Below are 21,307 nucleotides of genomic sequence, written 5' to 3' on the forward strand. Positions count from 1 at the left end.
GAATAAATGTGTCATGAAATCCGTTAACGTTTCAGATATGGTTTCTAAAGTGTGTAGAACCCTCAATCTGTAACATAAAATTAAGGGGTTGCATGGATTTCCAGCTTCAAAACAAATTATTTTTTCATTGTTCTATTAATTCTATAACATCCCTAGAATATTGTTCTAAATTCTTAAGTTGATCCGAGTAATACTTTTAGAGATAGAGCTTTGAAAAGTTGCGCGCTTGAGATCAGCTATAACATAGTCACTTAAAACTTTAAACGCGTTTTTTTTCTAAAAACTGTGTTTTCGAAGTCGGTTGTCAAGATTTCCCGCGAACTACTCAACCGATCTAAATGTAACCACACACAGGTCTTCGAATTATATTTTACAAGGTCTTGAACGGAGTATTTTTTTTTCAATTACAACTATTTAAAAAAAAACGTCGACAAATTTTCACCAAAATTTGTGTTGTTTTTTGAAAACGTCTGCCAAAAATAAAATTTTAAGTATTTTCCTTCGTTTAATAGCTAGTTTATGGTCTTAATTAAAACATGTATTTTCTTTTTGTCTTTTTTACTTTTGATGATCCTGTAAGAAGTTCTGCTGTCAACGTGAAGGCACCTTTTTTCGATTGACTCCCGGAAATGACGTCATAATGTCCGAGTTTTGAATATTTTCCTTTGAAAATTTCACAAAATCTTTGTAAAATATGTATCTTAAGAATGATAAAAAAAGTTTAAACAAATTTTTAACTTTTTATATGAAAAATTTTTTTTTGAAAATATGTATGCCGTTTTTTGCTCGAGGAAACACATGTAACCCCTTAAGAGAAACTTCACATATAAGATGGAAAGTTAATTGAACCATCTTTCTGGGAGGGAATTTGAAAACTAACTACTCTATCAATTATGTTAAAATTTTAAGGGTTCATTTGTACATGTTTTAAGAGTACACTGCAATAGTGATTCCGGCCTTCTCCTTGGATGAAAATTAAAAAAATTCTCATTAGAAAATATTCTCTGTACAATAATCTGCAGTAGAAAGGATCAAAAATTAAGAAAATGTCGGCGTTTTTAAAATAAGCTTTAATTTTACCCAAAACGGTGGGCGTTATTGGCCTCGCAAAATTCGATTTTAAATCAGATCAAAAAACTGTTAAGTAATGGAGAAATATATACAAAAATATGCAGAAAAAATAGATGGTGATCGGATCATTTGTCTCCGAGTAATCAATGCAGCAAATTCAAAAAATGTTGTTTCGATAAAAACGAGTTTAAAGATGGTTGAACTAAGTCAATTTCGAAACCTGTAACTCCAAGGATACTTTAAAAATTCATTTAAAATTTTAGTATAGTATTTTTAAAGGTATAGACTATCGAAACATGTAAAAAAATTTAAATATAATATTTTTTTTAATTTCACTCTAAGAGGTTTTTGGTTAAACCGCAAATGGATGCTCTTAAGCCGTCATTATGCTCTCAAGTGAAACCTAATTATGCAACAACTCGGTGGGCTTGACAGAATTCCTTAGCTTAAATAAGAACATTGGAAATCGTAGGAGTCTGGATTATTCGGGTTGGCTGAAGTTTAGACAGTCAAAAAGTACTGCTCGAACTTGGTTTGTCGATTCTACTTTACCTAGTTTCTGAGCTGAGACCTCAGGTATAAGTACCTGAACATAACTCAGGTTCGAGTACAATGCTCGAGAAGATCGAAGAAAATATTCAGCACATTATAGCAGAAATTCCAGCCAAAATGCTGCACCGGGTCATCGAAAAACGGCGTAAACGTGGTCCAAATAGCCGGCAGACATATTGTTCAAATCATAAATGGCATAAAATTTTCTGCATAACAAAAAAAACCGAACACATTTTGACCAAATTTGAGTGTTTTATTTCATTTTAATATCACGTCGTTTTGCGCCCTGAGGTGTTCCTCTAAAATCTATCTTTAAGGTACATTTGAATGAACTGACTAAATTATTTCGATACGTTCTTCTTTTACCTTATTTATGAAATTGGCATTAAATTATTTTAGAAAAAATTAAAAAAGAGGTAGAAACTCAGCAATTCAGTCAATTTGGATCAAGTATGATATACCGATAGACATTTAGTGACAAACTCAGTAAACATTAACGAAATGATTTAGTTTTAGTGTGTGCAATGAAGTTCGGTGCTTCATTAGCTCATAACCTAAAAATTTATAATTTAGATTACCGTCTATTCTGTTACTGCATATCGAATTTAACACAACAGAAAAACAAAACAGATCTTGCAGACATCAACTATAACATCATCTACACTCGAGATCAGCATTAGCAACATAGATGAATATAGTTTCGGTCCGATCTGAGGCTTATATGGCTGATTAAGTAAATGAAGCAAAGAAGACGATCTGAAAGTTCGCTTCTATAGAAATAAACAACTGTTACTTTCTGATAATTCGGTAAATATTTGTAAAATGGAGAATTGTACTAAAATTTTTGGAGCAAATTCTCTAAACATTAAATATCGCCCTCTAAAGTCTCACACTATTGAATTTATAATACCTTCTCAAATAATATAAACCCTCGCGAATATTTTCTTTATTTATTTATTGCTGCAATAACAAATACAAATGGCTCTTCCAGCTGCTTTTGTTGTCTCTAGTCTTTGCTGTTTAGCTTCTTGTTTATTTATGTTGATTTCTTGCCTCCGCTGTTTGTCTCTCGTAAGATATTTATGTTGCGAGCAAGTTGGTGTAGTAATTCCACCGCCAACAGACAAATAGACACACGGATAGACAAAGTTGCAATGCCATTTACGGTAGTGCAATTCCATCAGTTGCAACAGTGCAATGCAACCACAATTTACTACATATTGCTATATACATACACACATGTATGTACGTATCTGATGCCATGCATAGCTCGTCTCACTCGTATCTGGTATCTAGCGTATCTTATGCGCATCTCACATGGCCGGTCGTCCATCCAACAGGCTGCCGGCTGCCAGGCACTGTTAAGACACACACACACACACTCTTACATCTTGTCAGCGCCAGTTCCCAAAGCTCACTACAATTTAGCTTAGTGCATTTGAAGCTTACAATCTACTGCTCCGGTTGTTTCTTCCGCCCCCTGTATAGGCTTTCATCGTTAGAGGTGTATGCATATATTTTATTTCGTACTTTTTCATTTTTCCTTCGCCATTTCATAACTCTTGGTGCTAGCGTACGAAATTAACTGCAATTGCCAACCGTTATTAGTATTGTTGCTGTTTCTGAAGCAGTTTTTATTTTTTATTTTCTTTTTTTTCTAGTTGTTTTTGCTCTAATAATGCCTACCTTCCTCCGCATGTTCGGTTACGCCCATACAAACTAGTAACATGTTGGTACCTGTGCCTACTGTGCACCCTGTTGTTGCTGTTGCTGTTATATCGACTATTATTTATGCTATTAGCGCAAAATGTTGCTTACTGTGCCATTTACAGTTGTTTTTGTAATCTTTCGTTGTATTGCTGTGCGCTTTTTGCTTCCTCTTTTCCCTTGTTTTTTCTTTCATATTTCTTAATTGTACAATAACGAAATTAACTGAAAAGAGTTACGGTGCCAGCAGTGCTCCAAAAAAATATCTAGAAACATATTTCCATCTATCATTGTGTCTGTTTTTGTTGTTTTATACCAGTATATTTTGTGCTTGCATTTTTCGCTCGTGTGATTTATTCGCTTCATCAAGTGATGCTTCCAGCTGCAAAGCACTAAAGATGGTCGCAATACCCACTGCACTTATAATTACCGTTAAATAATAATATTCAGAATCAAATTTGACCGGAACTGGTCCATTGAAACCGAACCGGTGAAAATTGGTACAACATTTTTTATATTTGGCATCAAAAGTTTGTCTGATTTTTACCATGAAAAAAATTAAGCAACGAGTATTTTTGAGATTTTGTGTTTCGAATGGAATTACATTTACGGTTTCGTTTTTGTTTCGACGTCATATTTATAATCTCTTGTCTCTTTATCAATAATTATTGGATTATGGAAGATATATTCAGCCTGTATATGCATACTATATGTACTATAGGCCGACAATTGTCAAAAGAAATTCTGAAAGTTCTGCTAATACTTTTCAACGCTTTGATGTTATCAACGTTAATGAAGTTGAATAGACAACTCAGTTGTGAAAAACTTTGTAGGATCTCACGACCCTCGCTAAACTTGATTCTATTCTCCATAAACTATGAAATGCAAATTTTGTATAATATCTTTTACGAATGGGCATGGGGTCCGGAAAAGAAGCATCAACTTTCTTCTGGTTTAGTTTATTCAATTTAAGGTTATGTTAAGCGAAATTTTTTGTGCTTTGATAAATTATGTGAGTATTGTATTGCATCTACTGCTCAGCATTCTGGTTGACACTGAAATTGCTGAGAAAATATAGTAATCAAACTCAGAAATCTTTCCTCTATGTACTTGAGTTAGATTCTTTATAAGGGTCACAAAAAAAAAATTAAAAACATTATCTGGAACTTTCAGAAACATTCGATGCTTGGTAGTTTCAGAGTCGGATCTGAATCGTTTAATGTGGTACAAGGTATTGCTCAAATTGCTATATGGTTCGATCTAACATTGAGCATTTAAAATTCGATCGAACAGTAGATACTTAACGGAGATGTTTTTTATTAACAACAAAATAAACAAACGATTTTCTTCGAAGATTGATGAGGTCGATTGAGTTTTTTCAATGAAATTAGCGTCTGATTACATGGTTAGTACATGTAATCAGCTTAGTTTTTCTAAGATATTCAAATAAAACTTAACATCCTAACAACTAATAGCAAAAAAGGTAATGAAATTACTCTTAGAGCGTCACATAACCACTTTTTTCATATACATACATAATAAAAACAACTCCAAAGAGGTTAATAAAAGTATTCGTAAAATTATTGTCCGCATCAGTGATGGCCTTCTTTCTCAATAGTTTAATTTCAGCTCTTTTTTGCCACTAACTCGTAAGCATGCAATCTGCTTTCTACAAACTTGGTCAACAGAGCTGCTGGTTTTGGTTTTAGCCAACTGTGCGCTACCAGTTAATCGCCTATATATATATGTATGTATGTGCATATGCATATGTGGAAAAAGTTGTAGGATCTTTGTTGGTTATCACAATTAATCGGCGTGGAACTGACAGATCTGTGTCTTAGACTTTCCAAGAAAAATATCTAGCTGTCTTCCTTTCTTTCAACTTATGAGAAATGTTGCAAAAAGTAATATTAACACTTTGGTGTCAAGCTGATTAAAGTTTGAGCGCAGTAATTAAAGTATATGAGTTTAATAACTCATAATAAATAACAGTTTGATTTGCTCCACTTTGTTGGCCTATTTCTCAATTGCTTCCCCCCATTCGAATATCAATTAAACTGTTTTGGTACTTCATTAATAATATAGTTCATTAATCATAAGTTTTCCATAATTTTTGTTTTACTCTATCTAACTTTCTTCATCGCTTAATGTACTTGAAAGTTCAAATAACGCGTCTACCAATAAGTATGACGTGATTTTGACAGCTCGTGGCCGCCATGTTTGTTTACGGTTTTGTGTCAAATTTTGTCAGTATGTTCAGTTAAGTTTGACATTGTATTATTAACTTGGAAATTGTCCAAGATTATTAATCCACCAATTCACGTTCATCAAAAAATCGTCTTCTCAGATGAGGCCCATTTCTGGTTTAATGACTTTGTCAACAAACAAAATTGTCGCTATTGGGTTGAGCCTTTTGAGATCCGAAATGCTGCACCGAATCATCGAAAATTGGTGTAAACGGGTGTAGTTATGCAAACAGAGCCGTGGTGGCTATTTGGCCGACATTTTGTTCAAATCATGAATGGCATAAAAATATCTGTATAACAGAAAAAAAATATAACCCATTTTGACCAAATTGAGTGTACTCATCGGCAACCTGCTAGTATGTACCAAGGTCAGAAATCACTGCCAACTTTTATTACAAAGATTTGCAAGAGTAACATAGTTGAACGAATAAAAATCCAGTGCCTCTGCTGTCTAGATGTCATGTTTTTTCGTAGTAGAATGTTATCGAAACGACTATTGTCTAGCTAAACTTTTTTCTCCTTCTACCACTGAAGCTAGAGTCTAAAATTTGATGTGACTTAGAGATTTCTCTATTTTAGAAAAGTCAGGACTAACCGCATTTTTGCCCTTGAGCAATTTTCAAAGCAAGTATTGAAAACTCTACGAGGCTGTGTTTAACTCCTTGCACCTACAATATTACAAGTTTGTTTCGGTGACTGATTTCTTTGCATTACGGACCTCGGAGATAAAAGGTCTAGTAAAAAGAAACACATCATTTTTGCGTTAAATTTTTTTATATGTCATACTTAGTTAGGAATAGCCATAGACAGTAATCACTTAGTATGTATCCTATAACTCAACCAAGTTCCCTGAGCTTCACCCGAGTCACTATCGATATGTGTGGACTGGCGTTGTCCTGATGGAACACAATTCCCCTTCAGACGGTTTAATTATATACTGTCAACATATGTCCGACCAAGCACATGGCAAAATCTTCCCGACCGTCAATTCTGGTTTGCCCAAGGATGGCGTAGGCGCACCGCGATTGACCAAGACCTTTTACGCTTAACGTTTTCGTAAGTCACCCACTTTTCAACCTTTTTAGAAATGGATCGATTTTTGTTTTGATTCATAAATGCGTTAACTGGTTTTTCTTTGTATTTAGCCCTACTTAAATGTAACCTTTACAAAAGGTTTTTGTGCAATGTTTAGCTCCTGGATAAACGAAACAGTGTTTACATGACAATGGGACTCGACAATTTCCATTATTTGATCGATATTTCGTGATTGGTTATCAGGACCATGAATACTACTCATATTTTCAGCCGTCTGGCTTGCGTTTTTGCTTCATCGGCGCATATTAACTTTACTGATCCATCTTTGACGCGTGTTCATATAATACCGAGTCAAGCAATTACAAAACTGTCTGAGAAGTTTTTTTAGTATGAATTCTTATATTTCTAACGCCACATAGCGTAATCTGATCACACTTATACAACGCGAGATATGGATTAATAAAGCCCCCTATGGAAAAATAATGGATTTCATTTTACTAGACCTTATATTATTTCTTATTATTACTAATTCACATTGTAATTTAGGCGATGTTATTCGAGTAGGGACGACGAGTCTTAGTGAACATAGTCACTGTATATTTGATTCGCCGTAATATGTAAAGGACTTTATATATTTAAAGTTCATATAAATATTATTAATCCATCGTATACAGTATTCAGTGTTGGATCATAAAATAACATTTTGGCGTTGTCCTGATCCGTTAGATCGAATACTGAATATCAAGACAATACTACTAATATACCTATAATAGATGTAACTATACTGCTTTGGATAAGTGCGCTATTGTGGTGTAATTTTTTGTGCCTGTTCCATCTATAGGCAATAATATTAGATGGCTGAGACTTTCGATAAAGCTGTGCTATGTCTCGTCGTTGTATGTACATACTTATGTTGTTGCAATAGTTAAAGCATGAAGCAAACAGATAAAATACACCCAGACGAATCTATCAACTACTTCACTGGGTATGTCGATATCAGCAATGGAAATGTAAAACTGCCCTCGATTCACTCATTATTTTAAATAAAATAAAACAGATTTTTTCTGTGCATTTTGTTTGTATTTCTTTTTATTAATTTTTTTCTATGCTTTTTCTGTTTCGTTTTTATTTACTCTACAGATAACACCTAAAACGTTTCACGTTGCGCCTAGCACGCCACTATCATTCCACTTGTTTGTATGCAGGTTCCCCTAGTTTGAAAAACAGCTTTGCTTTTGGCGTCGGCGGACCACTCGAAAAATACTTATTGCTTTTATTTATTCTCACATTTTATTGCAAAACAAAATTTAGACTTTTTTTGTTGTTTTTTGTCTAGCTTTAGTCTTACGAAACTTATTTTTATTTTTATTTTTTTTTCACTTTTTAATTTTTTTGGTGTGCTTGAATAAAAAGCCCTCGTGCTGAACTTCAATTAAAGTTCTCTTGCAATTATTACGGCTCGCTGCGAAGAATTAACGCGTTTCTTCGTTTGCTTAATAATTAAAGTGGCGCAGAAGTGCAATCACCCATGAATTGTGGCCCGCCCTCGTAGCAAGAGTCTGGCAGGAGAAGAAGGCTGCGATAAGCACGCACGCAATTTTAATATCAAACTACAATACTTGGACTTGAAGATATGCGCTTATTGCTATATAGCTTGTAGATATGCAGGCCCTTTTGTAATTTAAATTGCGTAAATTTCTTTCAAAAAGTCAATGGCTCCTTGATGGTTCAAAAATTATGAAATAGGGTGCTTTCTAAACATAAATTTGTTGCTTTTACTTTTTCCACTTTTGTGGTTCTTAAAAAAAACTTATGTTTGCCTTTTAAATATTTCGGATGAGTTGAGAGTTGACTTGGCTGTATAACAACAAAAATACCGCAAATCGCTCAAGAAAATAATTTACAATAGATATTCAGTTTGAAATACCGCAATTAATTTAAACAATCCGTTGGACATTCTAAGTTTTCCGAAAATACATATCTGTGGTTAGACGGAGACATATCATTGTCAAGGCAATTCGAATGTAAGCTCGACCAAATAATTAAAATAGCTATAAGCCCTAAATTTTTAAATATAAGGCATTCCTCATAATAGCGATGGACTTTCATAATACCTGTAAAATATTTGATATTAAAAAGCTCTATCCATTAAGTAGAGCCAAGGTGAAAGCTTTCCAAATTTTTGAAAATGATAATTATTTTATCTAAAGTTTTCAAAAATTATTTATTTACCACTTTTAATTATATTGCCGAATATTTGAATTGTTTGAAATTAACTTATGGTAATTCTCAATATATTGAAACCGATTTCCTTCTTGTGTCTCCATTAGCTCCCTTTGTTGTAGCCCATCCTGTTAGTCAAGTTTTTTAATTGTAATTTAGTACAAGGGATCACAGTAGCGAAGGACACCTGTGAGCTAGAAATTTTTTCAAAGTGAGCGTGGCCTCGCCCTTTAATAGTTTAAGGCTCATAACTTCCAAACGGTTCAACCTTAATCAACCAAACTTCCTGAGAAGACATATTTTAAAAAAATTTTATACACTGTGAAAGTGGGTAAAGTCAGATAATAACCAGGCCCACTCCCCATATAACGGTTTTGTTGAAAACTACTCAAAGTGCGATAGCTCACTGTGAAATCAAATATCTCAGTAACTACATAATCAAATCCAACAAAATTTTGTGTGTGAGGTTACTCGAACATTCCTATCATATACTGTGAAAACGAGCGATCCTACGTCCCTTGTAAAAAACTTCTGAATTCCATCTGATTCTTTCATTTTATAGGATACAAATCAAACACCAATGAAGCTATCAAAATAAGACTTTGCACAAATAGTCATCTTACGCGCAAAAATTGTCGAAATCAAACTATAACTCGAACTATAACTTTTTAAGGACGCAAACACCAAATATATGGATCCCAGTGCCGACATATCGGTGCGAGGTGTAGTATGGAAATTTGGAGCGCATATTTTTGTGATGACAGCATGCCTTTGTGCCAAAAATGGGTAAAATTGGGTCAAAATTTCTCTCAGCCCTCATATATCAAATATAAATATTTTCGATCTTTCATTAGAAATCATAAAGAATCTTATTCTAATAACAGCGTTGTCTCTTGCCTAAAATGGATGAAATCAGAGCACTACTTCCCCTATTCCCCATATACCTAATATTCGTATTTTCAATTATCTCCTTGAGTTTATACCGTATATATTGGTCAATCTGCGGGGTTTCTTAATTGCAAATTGCGAGAGTATAAAATGTCCGGTTACAACCGAATTTAGCCCTTTCGTACGTGTTTATAAAATATATAAGTCAAGTGCATAAAATTATAGAGAAATTATTACATTAATTAGATAGAAAGATGCTCTAGACGTCTCCGCACGACGAACGAATCAAGTGCTGTAAAAAAGAGTCCACTCTGATGAAATCGATCTTGAATAATTCAAAATAATGCCTGTATTAAAGAGAAAAATTTAGCTAGAATATTAAAGGCATACCAACTAAATAAAATATTTATAATAATAATAAATCTGGTGAAAGCAAAGTTTTCGGATAAACCTTGGTAGATAGACTGACTTATGGCAACGTGGATTTACTAGAGGAGACTTTTCGTGATGATGCGGGAAAAATTAAAGAATAGTTTTAAGCCTTTGAGCACAAAAAAGCCGTCGAATATGAAATTCCGACAAAAAATAAAGTGTTTTATCGTTTGCTTTCATATAAAATTTTGATTTTACTTTTCGCAATTAAGGCTTTTGAAAATCACTAAATAATCCTAGAATATAAAACTCTTTAATAAAAAGTTCTATCTGTTATATCTGAAAAATTCTCAATTAGAAAAACTGAACGACAGTACTGAGATGCTTTACTTAGTTTAGATGTTGATATATGTAAGCTTTTGACTCTATGTGTAGCATTTATGCTGCTAGATTATTATAACCTCAAATATTTTGGATTCGGATGTTTACAATCAACTTAGAAATCACTCGTTATGGTTGATTTCAGAAAAATTCGTTCGAATTTACAGCCACAGTAAAATTATATTAAATTATAATTCTAAAATAATTAAGCGACAAAGTGAAATTTTATATGCAGATATACATACATACATATTATTTATCAACATCTGTCAATTTTTTTCGACACTCACCAAATATTTAGTACATCAGCTATATTGCTGATAATACTACAATAATTTTATGCATAAACAATGGAGTTAATAAACATGCCTTGACATATAAATATAATTATAGGTATGGAAATGGTTTTACCGCTCAATGTTTTTGCATTTTCATAAACAATAAATACGTACATACATACATAAACAAATGTACAAATTCATATGTACAAGTATGTGTTATTATACCACATCATGTGTGTGAACATGAAAAACTTTTAGTATAACAATCAAGGCTGACAACAAATGCTAATTGTAATTAGTTAGATGAAAAATTACTTGGCAAATTACTGGCAGATGTGCGAGAAAGCGAATGAGCCAATGAAAATAAATATCGAAATGAGCAAAATGTTAAAGTCAAAAGTGACAGTACGGTGGGTGGGCGATAAGGAGTAAACCTACATATACCATAGAGCAGCACTCAATGGAGCCTGTTATCACTCAGAATCTTTGCAATAAGAGCAAATATAATACACATGTATGTAGATGTTGACATATAAGCAAAAATATTGTGTAATATGCTATTATAATTAACTAATTAATTATAGTAAATTGTTCTCCTACACAGTGAACCAATGTAAGTTGAAAAGTGAGCAAATAAATATACGAGTACGAGTTGTGCAGAGCACAAAAGGGTTGATTGGAAAATGGACACACCCATTTAGCAATTTAGTTGTGTCAGTGTGTGGAACATGGTTAATATGTTTTTAAAAATATTTTCATAATATATTCGGAATTATCATATTTTATTTATTCTTGGGGCTCTCAAAGGGTATTAACAACTTACTGGTCATTGGGAAAAATTTGAGGTTTAGTTTTGTTGTCATTAAAATAAAAAACAAAACTCAGTCATTGCAAAAAGAATTCCATTATTTTTATTATTTTTACAGATTTATTTTAAGATAAGATTTCATACTAAAAAAACTTTTCAACACAGTTTGGAGATTACTTGATTGGCACCAGGAAAGGCGCAATATGTGTTTCTTCGATAAAGACAACAAGGCAAGCCAGGCGTCTGAAAATGTGTATTGTGCTTATGGTCTTTATACTGTAACAACAAATCCCACGCAATTTTGATTTCAAAGATGCAGCATGCTCTGAATGACCAGTCGTCGAAATTATCGATAAAATAATGGAAATCGTCCGGCCGTCATGTGAGCACTGTTTCGATTACCCATTTTTGGTTTTGAACCATTTAAATAAGGCTGGTTGTAAACAGCGGTGACGAAGAAAATCATCTACTATTCGGAGCTGTACTGTTGAAAGTTGGATCATCTGAAAGAGGCAATCGCCGTGTTCCATAAGAACAACGCCAGGTCATAAGATAGTGACTCGCCTGTATATCCGAGAGCCTGGTTGGGAGTTTCTTGCGTATCCAACTTATAGTCCAGAAGAGTCGCCAAGTGATTACTACTTGTTCCTGTCTATGACGAATGATTTTTCTGGTAAAAATTCGCTTTTGAAAATCAATTGTAACAGTTTTTGTGAAGGTGAAAGCTTTCTAAATTTCTGCAACGAATCTTGATTAAAATTATGAATGTTCCAAGTTACACCCGATCGGTACACAAAGCATAGGGCCTTAACCTGTCTAACTAGTGCCAGGTTTGCCTATGAAAAAATATAACTTTATTTGGTCAAATTATATGCTCGCATTTTCTCTCTCTTCTATAATATTTCTAACATTAATTTTGTTGCCTTAGCGGAATGCATTTTCCGTTACTAAAATATTTATAATAAACTTACTGAAACTTTCCGGCCCTTTCGGCATTGAGGTTAATGTGAGTGCCACTTGAGTCTATGAATTGTACTTGAAGGAAAAGAAGGCGGCAAGGGCCTTTCACGAAAAGGAGTCATTTGCTGAATTCGGTGACTGCAAAGCGAAGAGGTTTCGCATTATACAACGAAAATGAATAATTATATAAGGACAGGTAAAACGAATAAACGAGAAAAGGACAATGCGACGAGGAAACTAACGAAAATGTACACGTGTGTGTATGTGTGTGTATCCTTCTATGGCTGTAGCATGGGCATACAAAATTTTTGACATCATCCTTGACTTGGTTACACCAACACGTATTGAATGAGGCATTGCCATTTGTGTGCCGAATGCGCGTGCTTCGCTCTACTTTGGGCTTTTCATGAGCATGTGCGCACAGCCTCTTGCCCATAAAAGACACACACATTACGTGTAACTATGTATATATGTACATATGTTACGATAACACACCTTTATTTCATGGCATGACTTTCGTATACTGGGGATTGCGCGGGACGTGCTAAGGCATATGAGAACCCTAAAATGCCAACATAAACAATTTCGGTCATTCAACGTGGAAAGAAGATATGTGTAAATATGTGCTGCTAATATATCGTACCTTCTTTACTCTTCCCAACTGAAGCCTACTAATGTTTGTCGTGCCACAATAGCAGAATGGTACCTTCAATTACATATTTATTTACTAAAAGCACATACAATACACTTGTACATACATCCGTAGATATGTACATACTTAACTAAGAATAATAATAGCAATTTGTTCTATAGTAAACTCGCATGTAGCCGTGAAAGCGGCAGTTAAACAAGTGAACACGAAACAAGTAAATATAAAATAGAATAGTGAAACTGGAGAGAAAACAAAATCGACGAAACAAAAAATGACACACAAATGGAGCTCCATATACAAATAAATTAATATATGGGTCTATTTGCACATGTGCTCTTAAATAAACGCTGACCAGCCATGTCACATATCCATGTATGTATGTACGTACTTATGGCTGTAATTGCGTGCATATGCTCAGAACCAAAATGAGCATTTTGGCTAAAAATGCTAAACGACAATTACAATTGCAACAAAAACAATATGAGTTGCCTCGACATCGAACGCAACGACGAAAAATGTCAGAAAGACCAAAAAACTGCGGAACGACCAAAGCGAAATTCGATTTCAATCAGCTAAATGCTGTAAAAAACAAGAAAAAATGTTATCTTCGGTTACACCTATACAGCTATAATACACTTCACAAATAATAAAGTTTCCTTACAAGATCTTTATTTTGATCGTTTAGTTTGTATGGAAGCTGTATGCTATAGTGATCCGATCTGCAAAATTTCTTCAGAGAATTAATAATCCATTTCTTGACGATATCTAGTCAAATAAAAAACTTTTTCACACAAGATCTTCGTATAGCAGTTATATGCTATAGTGGTTCGATATCGGTGGTTCCGGCAATAAAGCAGTTTCTTTGGAAAAAAAGGCATTGTGCAAAATTCAAGAGCGATATCTTAAAAACTGAGGGATTAGTTCGCGTGTACTTATATACACAGATGGACGGACACGCGGACATGGCTAAGTAGCTTGTCACGCTGATCATTTGTATATACATATATATATATTTAAGAGGGTCTCAGACGCTTCCCTCAGGGTATTACAAACTTCGTAGCAAACTTATTAGGAAAAAGGAATCAACTTTCTCTCTTTCAGGCTTTACTAAACATGTCATCGAATGCATTCATATTTTAATGATATTTTGATACAAAACAGAGGCTTCTAGGCCAATCTACGAGAGGGCCTCAACACCGTTCTAGTAGCTGAAAAGCAAAAAGTTCGCTTTGACTTAAATAAATGATGTGCAAAGGAAATTCATTATACTTTATGTCGAACGAACCATACTGCAGCCATCTGTTTTCTCAATTTAAAATTCTGAAAGTTTTGTAAATATGAAAATATATTTAGAATAAGATTAGTATTATCAAGGGAGGAACGAAAAACCTTTCAAATATATACTGTAAAACACAATATTATGATTTAGTCATCAAATAAAATAGATAACTTGAATTGATCGAAGGACCAACTCAACTATTTAGATCAAAGTACGCAACATGGGTTAATATACGTGGACCTATCCACTTCTTATGGGCATGACCTTTAAAATAGGCGAAATTTTACCAATACCGTTTCCTCTTTCTATATAATAGGTTTTGAAACATATTAGCAAATTGGGCTTTACAATCAATACCTGATATGTTGACCCATATTATTACCTAGCACCCACATTGAGAATATAATAATTTCTCGCGCTTTAGCTGAACACAAACTGTATAAGTGGGTATGTTAGATATCTTATAATAATCAGGGGAGAAGAATTTTGCTTAGCACATCCTGAATGTAGTAAAATAGACATATACTGTCATACATATCTTCTTTCAAAACTCACGTGTTGAATAACTGATTTCCTGATGGTTATTTTATGAAATCGTGCAGTCTGAGAAAATATAAAAAAATTGGATCGTAATCTACATACATTTTTCAAAGAATTTCGGAACTGTAAAAAAATTTTCGCACAAAAAAAAACATTTAAAAAATTTTTATAAAAGAAAGTTGCAGTAATAACAAAAAAGTCTACATAGTTTAATAAAGTACAAATTCAAGTGGATACATACTCGTATCATAGTCTCCGAGTACCATCGTCGCCCGATTTGAAAAATACAGTCTCGAGAAAAACGCGTTTAAAGGTTTATGTACCGAAGCTAATCGTACATAATACATATACAAATGTTAAGGCAAAAGTTTTAAATTTTTTAAAAATCCTAGACCAATTACAAAATATTTTTTTTTTTATTATTAATAATTTTCGCATCACAACCCACTGTGCAGCCGCAAGCCAGATTCAAAACTTGCCAAAATACAAGGGGAAATCAAGCTCTGTTCTGTGTTGGAATTTCGGTGTCAATCCAAAACAGGTACGAACCAAATTGCAGAACATTCACACACACATATATATTCATATTTTTATATATGTATCAACACTTTTGTATATGAGTTTAACCGAATTCTTCGGCCAACTCGCAATACAACACAGTTCAATTGCTTCGCCGGTGCAGCGGTGAATGTGTCGACTTTTTTTGTAATTGTGTATGTTCGTTTGTGCGTATATTTGTATATACGCGCCGTATGTGTGCATATACAGGTATTTTGGCTTAAATTTGGTTTGGTTCAGTTTGTCTTTTCGAATATTGAATTTCGTGCCCAAATTGCTTAACGCTGCAATGACAACAGCAACAAAATCGTTACACGACACAAAAAAGCTGCACCAAAAAAACAAAAAAAAAGTTAATAAGTCAACGGGCCGCCATCAGGTTTATGACTAATCAATATCGTTTGATTTCTGCGTACAACTACCTGAATGTGCACACATCCATCGATGTATACGAGTATGTAGTAATACATATATGTGTAAATAGTATACATATGCTTATATGTAAGCACAGAAGTGTTATTTTGTATTCAAAATAGGCTTGCTTACATGTACTTAAGTATATACGAGTAGTATAATATATAGACTATGTATGCGTGTGTAATAATATATATTTGGTAATATGTTTAAACATTTTACTTCTATCGTTTGCTTTCCACTGTTACCTTTTACCTTTTATTCCTTCAAAGCCACAATGCACAAGCGTTTATGCTTCGGTTAATTAAATTAAAGTGCAAAGTGTAAGAAGTTGCATTTCTCTGCAGTGACAATAGTTACTCCCGCGACTACCGCAAAAATACTAATATTTTTACTCTCGCAACCTGTTGCTACAGAGTATAATAGTTTTGTTCACCTAACGGTTGTTTGTATCACCTAAAATTAATCGAGTTAGATATAGGGTTATATATATATAAATGATCAGGATGAAGAGACGAGTTGAAATCCGGGTGACTGTCTGTCCGTCCGTCCGTCTGTCCGTCCGTCCGTCCGTCCGTGCAAGCTCTAACTTGAGTAAAAATTGAGATATCTTTATGAAACTTGGTAGACATGTTTCATGGTACCGTGAGACGGTTGGTATTGCAGATGGGCGTAATCGGACCACTGCCACGCCCACAAAAAGCCATTAATCAAAAACAAATAACTTGCCATAACTAAGCTCCGCAATAAGATACAAGACTGTTATTTGGTACACAGGATCACATTAGGGAGGGGCATCTGCAGTTAAAATTTTTTTTTAAAAAGTGGGCGTGGTCCCGCCTCTAATAGGTTTAATGTGCATATCTCCTAAACCGCTAATGCTATAATAACAAAATTCACTGGAAGCAAATGTTTTTAGCACTTCTATTGACGGTGTGAAAATAGTTGAAATCGGGTGGCAACTCCGCCCACTCCCCATATAACGGTACTGTTAAAAACTACTAAAAGCGCGATAAATCAAGCACTAAACACGCCAGAGACATTAAATTTTATCTCTGAGATGGTATAAGATGACTTTATAGGAACCGCGTTCAAAATTAGACAGTGGGCGTGGCACAGCCCACTTTTAGGTGAAAACCCATATCTTGAGATCTGCTCAACCGATTTCAACCAAATTCGGTGCATAACGTTCTTTTCATGTTTCTATGTCATAGTGCGAAAATGGGCGAAATCGGACTACAACCACGCTTACTTCCCATGTAACACCATTTTCAATTCCATCTGATTCTTTCACATTCCACTATGCAAATCAGGTAAAAATGATTATATCGGGGTAAAACTTTGCGTGAATAATGCAATTAAAGTATGCCACCTTGCGGCCAAAAATTGTCTAAATCGAACCAAAACTGTTCAAACCCCTAAGTACTAAATATGTGGACCCCAGTGCCTATAGTTGACCTTCTACCGAAAATATCAGTCAATCCACAAAGAAATCTCAAACGAGTATACCATTTGACCTTGCGAGAGTATAAAATGTTCGGTTACATCCGAACTTAGCCCTTCCTTACTTGTTTTATGTACATATGTACATACATACTATCCTTACTATATATACCATATGTGTATTATTTCGTTTTTAATTAATTTCAGCCACTGTAGAATCGTAAAGCGTAGAGTTTTTGAAAAATTCATATATTTATTAGGTAGCTATGTCAAATTTTATGGCATAACGGAGTTTATAAGCAATATAATAAAATTTTAACGAATATACCGGGTGCGTCATCTTTTATATCGATAAGTAAAGATTGCAAAACTTTGAAAAGTGTGAGATATTTTGCTGTGAATATCTAATTCTAATGACTAGAAATTTTTTGGATGATTTTTAACATGACGACCAATTTTGCATGATACTAAATGAATGAGCGTTGGAAATGTTTGGTTATAAATAGTGTTTCTAACCCGCTGGATCACACATATGTATATAGGTCTAAAGACCACTCACAAATCCTTTTCTTTAACATATAAACTGCCCCTTCACAAATAAGAATAAAAGATTGTACCTGAACGGTTTCTTCAAAATTATATTAAAGAAATCTAATCGCAGGGAAATGTCCTGCCTGAAACTTTATTTAGTATAAAATTTGTAGAGATATTTGCCAATTTTATTGAGCTGTCAATTGCTATTAAAATTAGCCTCAAACTCAAACAACAAATAGATGGCGATTGACGACTCTTTTTTCTCGAGTATTTTTCAAGTTCATATTTGGTGAGGTATTCACCGACTGAAGTTATTATGAATTACTTGTATACCTAACAGTAATTCAGAGTTCTTAAAGTATTGATCCAGATAACTGAAAACAATGATTTGCATAATCTCTAAGCTCCGGTTTAAAGATCACATTAAAAAAGCTATTGTAGCATCATATAGACTTTTTGATCAGTTTATAAAGATATCACTTGGCTGGTATTGGCTCGAACTCTTTTATTAATAAAAATGGATAATCGCCCTGAGAATATTATTTCTAGTAAACGTTGCCTCTGGACAATAAACGATTAATATTGAGTCATTCTAAGACTTGTAGGTCATACATTTAAATATTAATTACCTTTCCTTTTGAGTGAATGGCTAGCAATGCTCAACACTCCGATCGGTTATTATTTGATCTACTACAAACTCAATGGAAAATGGAGAGATTTTTGTAACAGTTTCTCTTTTATAGTTTTTATATCGATTGTTTAGCTGAGAGCGCTACAAAGTTTTAATGTTTTACCGTTCCGTTCACCGGAATAAGTTGGGCAAATTCTAATATAGAGTCATTGTATGAATCACTTCTTTTCATTCCGCATTTAACTTGCTTCGTCAGTTTTTCGACTGGGTTGTGCCCAACAACTCAACAAGCCTGCACGCGATCTCAATTTTTACTTTCCACATGTAAGCACTTCGAGATATACATACATACATTGCTACTCAACAAGTGCACATATATAAATATTTTACTGAACTCATTGAGCTTTATTATTTGCTATTACTAAAATACCATCAAATTTGTTTCAACGGGTTGATGTGTGAGTATGTAGGTATTTATATCGTTATTTTAGTGCAGTGGCTTAGCAGATAATTATTATGGAGGGGTAAAGTTTAACTTAATAGTGAATGAATTATATTACTTATATTATATATTAAAAATATGTTTGTTCATCACATTTCGAGAGAAACATAAATTAATGATTTTTTTTGTCTTTTTTAAGGTTCGCTCTTCATTAAATCAATGAAATTGTCAACTGCCATAACAGTAAGTGAGTAAATTGTAAAATAAGAACTTAATGAAAATTTTATATTATTGATGGTTATTTAAAATTATCGCAAATCCGCAAACAAAAAAAAAATACTACCATTATATTATAATAGTCACTTAATGATCGCCTAGTCAAAATTTTGACTTTTGGCAAAATGCCAGCTTCCATTGGTCAGATCATCTTCAAATTTCCAGAGAATATTCTCAAATGCATAAGCATGTATCTATTCAACAAAACATAGATTTTTTTTAAATCATTTTAAATCATTGTGGATATAACAACTTGATGAGATATTTTTCATTGTAGAAAAATATTTTAAGTATTTGATTCCTGGTTCTATGTATTCCACTAACCTCAAAATAGAGTATTTTGCAGCGATTGTCATCAATTTATCTATTGTGGTCAAACCTTTTTCAATCTCATGTTAATTCGTCTCTTCAAGATATCCTACCACCACAAAATTCAACAATTTTTCGACAAATCATCAAAATAAGGTAAAATCAGGTTGATCGACACGTTCCTATTGCTATAAGTCGAACCCAGGCATAATTAGTTAAAATCAGTTAAAATTTTTAAACATTATAACATAAATTAATTTACACCCTCCTCACATGTTTAGTTGTCGTGAGATTCAAATGAAATATGAAGTCAATTTCAAACATATATTATCAATTTTAATTGCTATTAGGGCATCCAGCCTGCTTAAGCGGACCCCTTCCTAGCTACGCCTTTTTGTATGCATGACCACATGTATGTATGTATGTATGTGTGCCGATTAAACATCATCTAGTCAACACGGTCTCATATTTGTTGTTTATGAATGAATCAGACTGGAAATATGCACCGACATTGTCGCAGCAATTCTCTCTTTCGTACATTGCGTTCTTCCGTTAGTTAGTTTTGTTTAGCTATTTTCAATAATTTAGTCAGCTTGATTGGTTGGACGAGAATGTGTCATTTAATTTATTTATTCATTTCGGCCGCATTTCTTCACTCTATCCGCCCATCGGTCTGGTCTAGTGATGTCAATTGTTCACATGTACATAGTATGTGCACTTGTATAAATAATTTGAACAATAATAAAAAAGCGATAAAAAGAAAAAATGTAAACAAATATTTCTCAAATATTAAATTTGCCACAAAGTTTGCCATGAAGTTTGTAACACGCAGAAGGAAACGTCGATGAGATACATACATATTGATATAAATGATTAGAGTGACGAGCTTTATATATTATAATATTATTAGCCGAACCCAAAATTATTATTTCTTTTTATACCCTGAACAAAAAAAAATTTTTTTACGAGGTATCTTCACGAAATTAGGCACAAGTTATTGCTTAAGGCAACAAATTATTCTCCACAGAAATTGGTCAGATCAGATCACTATATCATATAGCTGCCATACAAATTGAACGTTCGGAATCAAGTTCTTGTAAGGGGCCTTTGTATTTGTGAAGAGTATTATAGCTTCGGCGCAACCGAAGTTAACGTTTTTTCTTGTTTTCAATTTACATAAATACCAACATTATTTGCAGAAATAAGAATATTATAGTATTTTAGGGTAAAAATATTACTGACTATTCAAACTATCCTCGTAAGATAAAGTATAGAATAAATTATCATTTGCAACACTCATGGTTCAACAGGTACTCACGTGTTTCATGGCTGTATGTTGACATACCTACATATATGTTTTCCTATAAAACTTTATTATGCTTACATAAGTATGTATATATTTACATACTTACATGTGTATATGATGGAGGAGTGTAAATGTTTCCGCTTTCAATTCAACCGACAGATATGGTACACTTGCCATCACACTTTTGACTTAGATAACTAAATGTTTAAATTTCATATACACACATACTGTCATGTCATGCGTATACCAGATATGGGTATTAAATAAAGTTTTATTGAATCTATACGATATTGCCTAAATGTCTTGGGTCTGACAATTTGGCCTAATTTCGATCACGACGTCCAAACGATTAACGTAGCTTCGTTCTATAATACCCGTTGTTTAACCTATTGAAAATCA

The 21,307-nt window shown here is 33.6% G+C and overlaps 1 protein-coding gene across 11 annotated transcripts in view; it reads left to right on the forward strand.

Moving 5' to 3' along the window:
- Evi5 (ecotropic viral integration site 5) overlaps positions 1-21,307 on the forward strand; it is a 66,805-nt gene that overhangs the window by 7,318 nt on the left and 38,180 nt on the right. For 10 of the 11 annotated variants that reach the window (XM_036365976.2, XM_036365968.2, XM_036365974.2 and 7 more), the window contains exon 2: positions 19,217-19,260. The gene's annotated coding sequence lies outside the window, so the exon portion shown is untranslated. Of the gene's footprint in view, positions 1-19,216; positions 19,265-21,307 lie in introns of all 11 variants that reach the window. The other variant, XM_036365957.2, reaches the window with a different exon arrangement.

This window comes from Bactrocera oleae, chromosome 5 (genome assembly GCF_042242935.1).
Source record: "Bactrocera oleae isolate idBacOlea1 chromosome 5, idBacOlea1, whole genome shotgun sequence".
In the NCBI taxonomy this organism is placed as follows: Eukaryota; Metazoa; Arthropoda; class Insecta; order Diptera; family Tephritidae; genus Bactrocera; species Bactrocera oleae.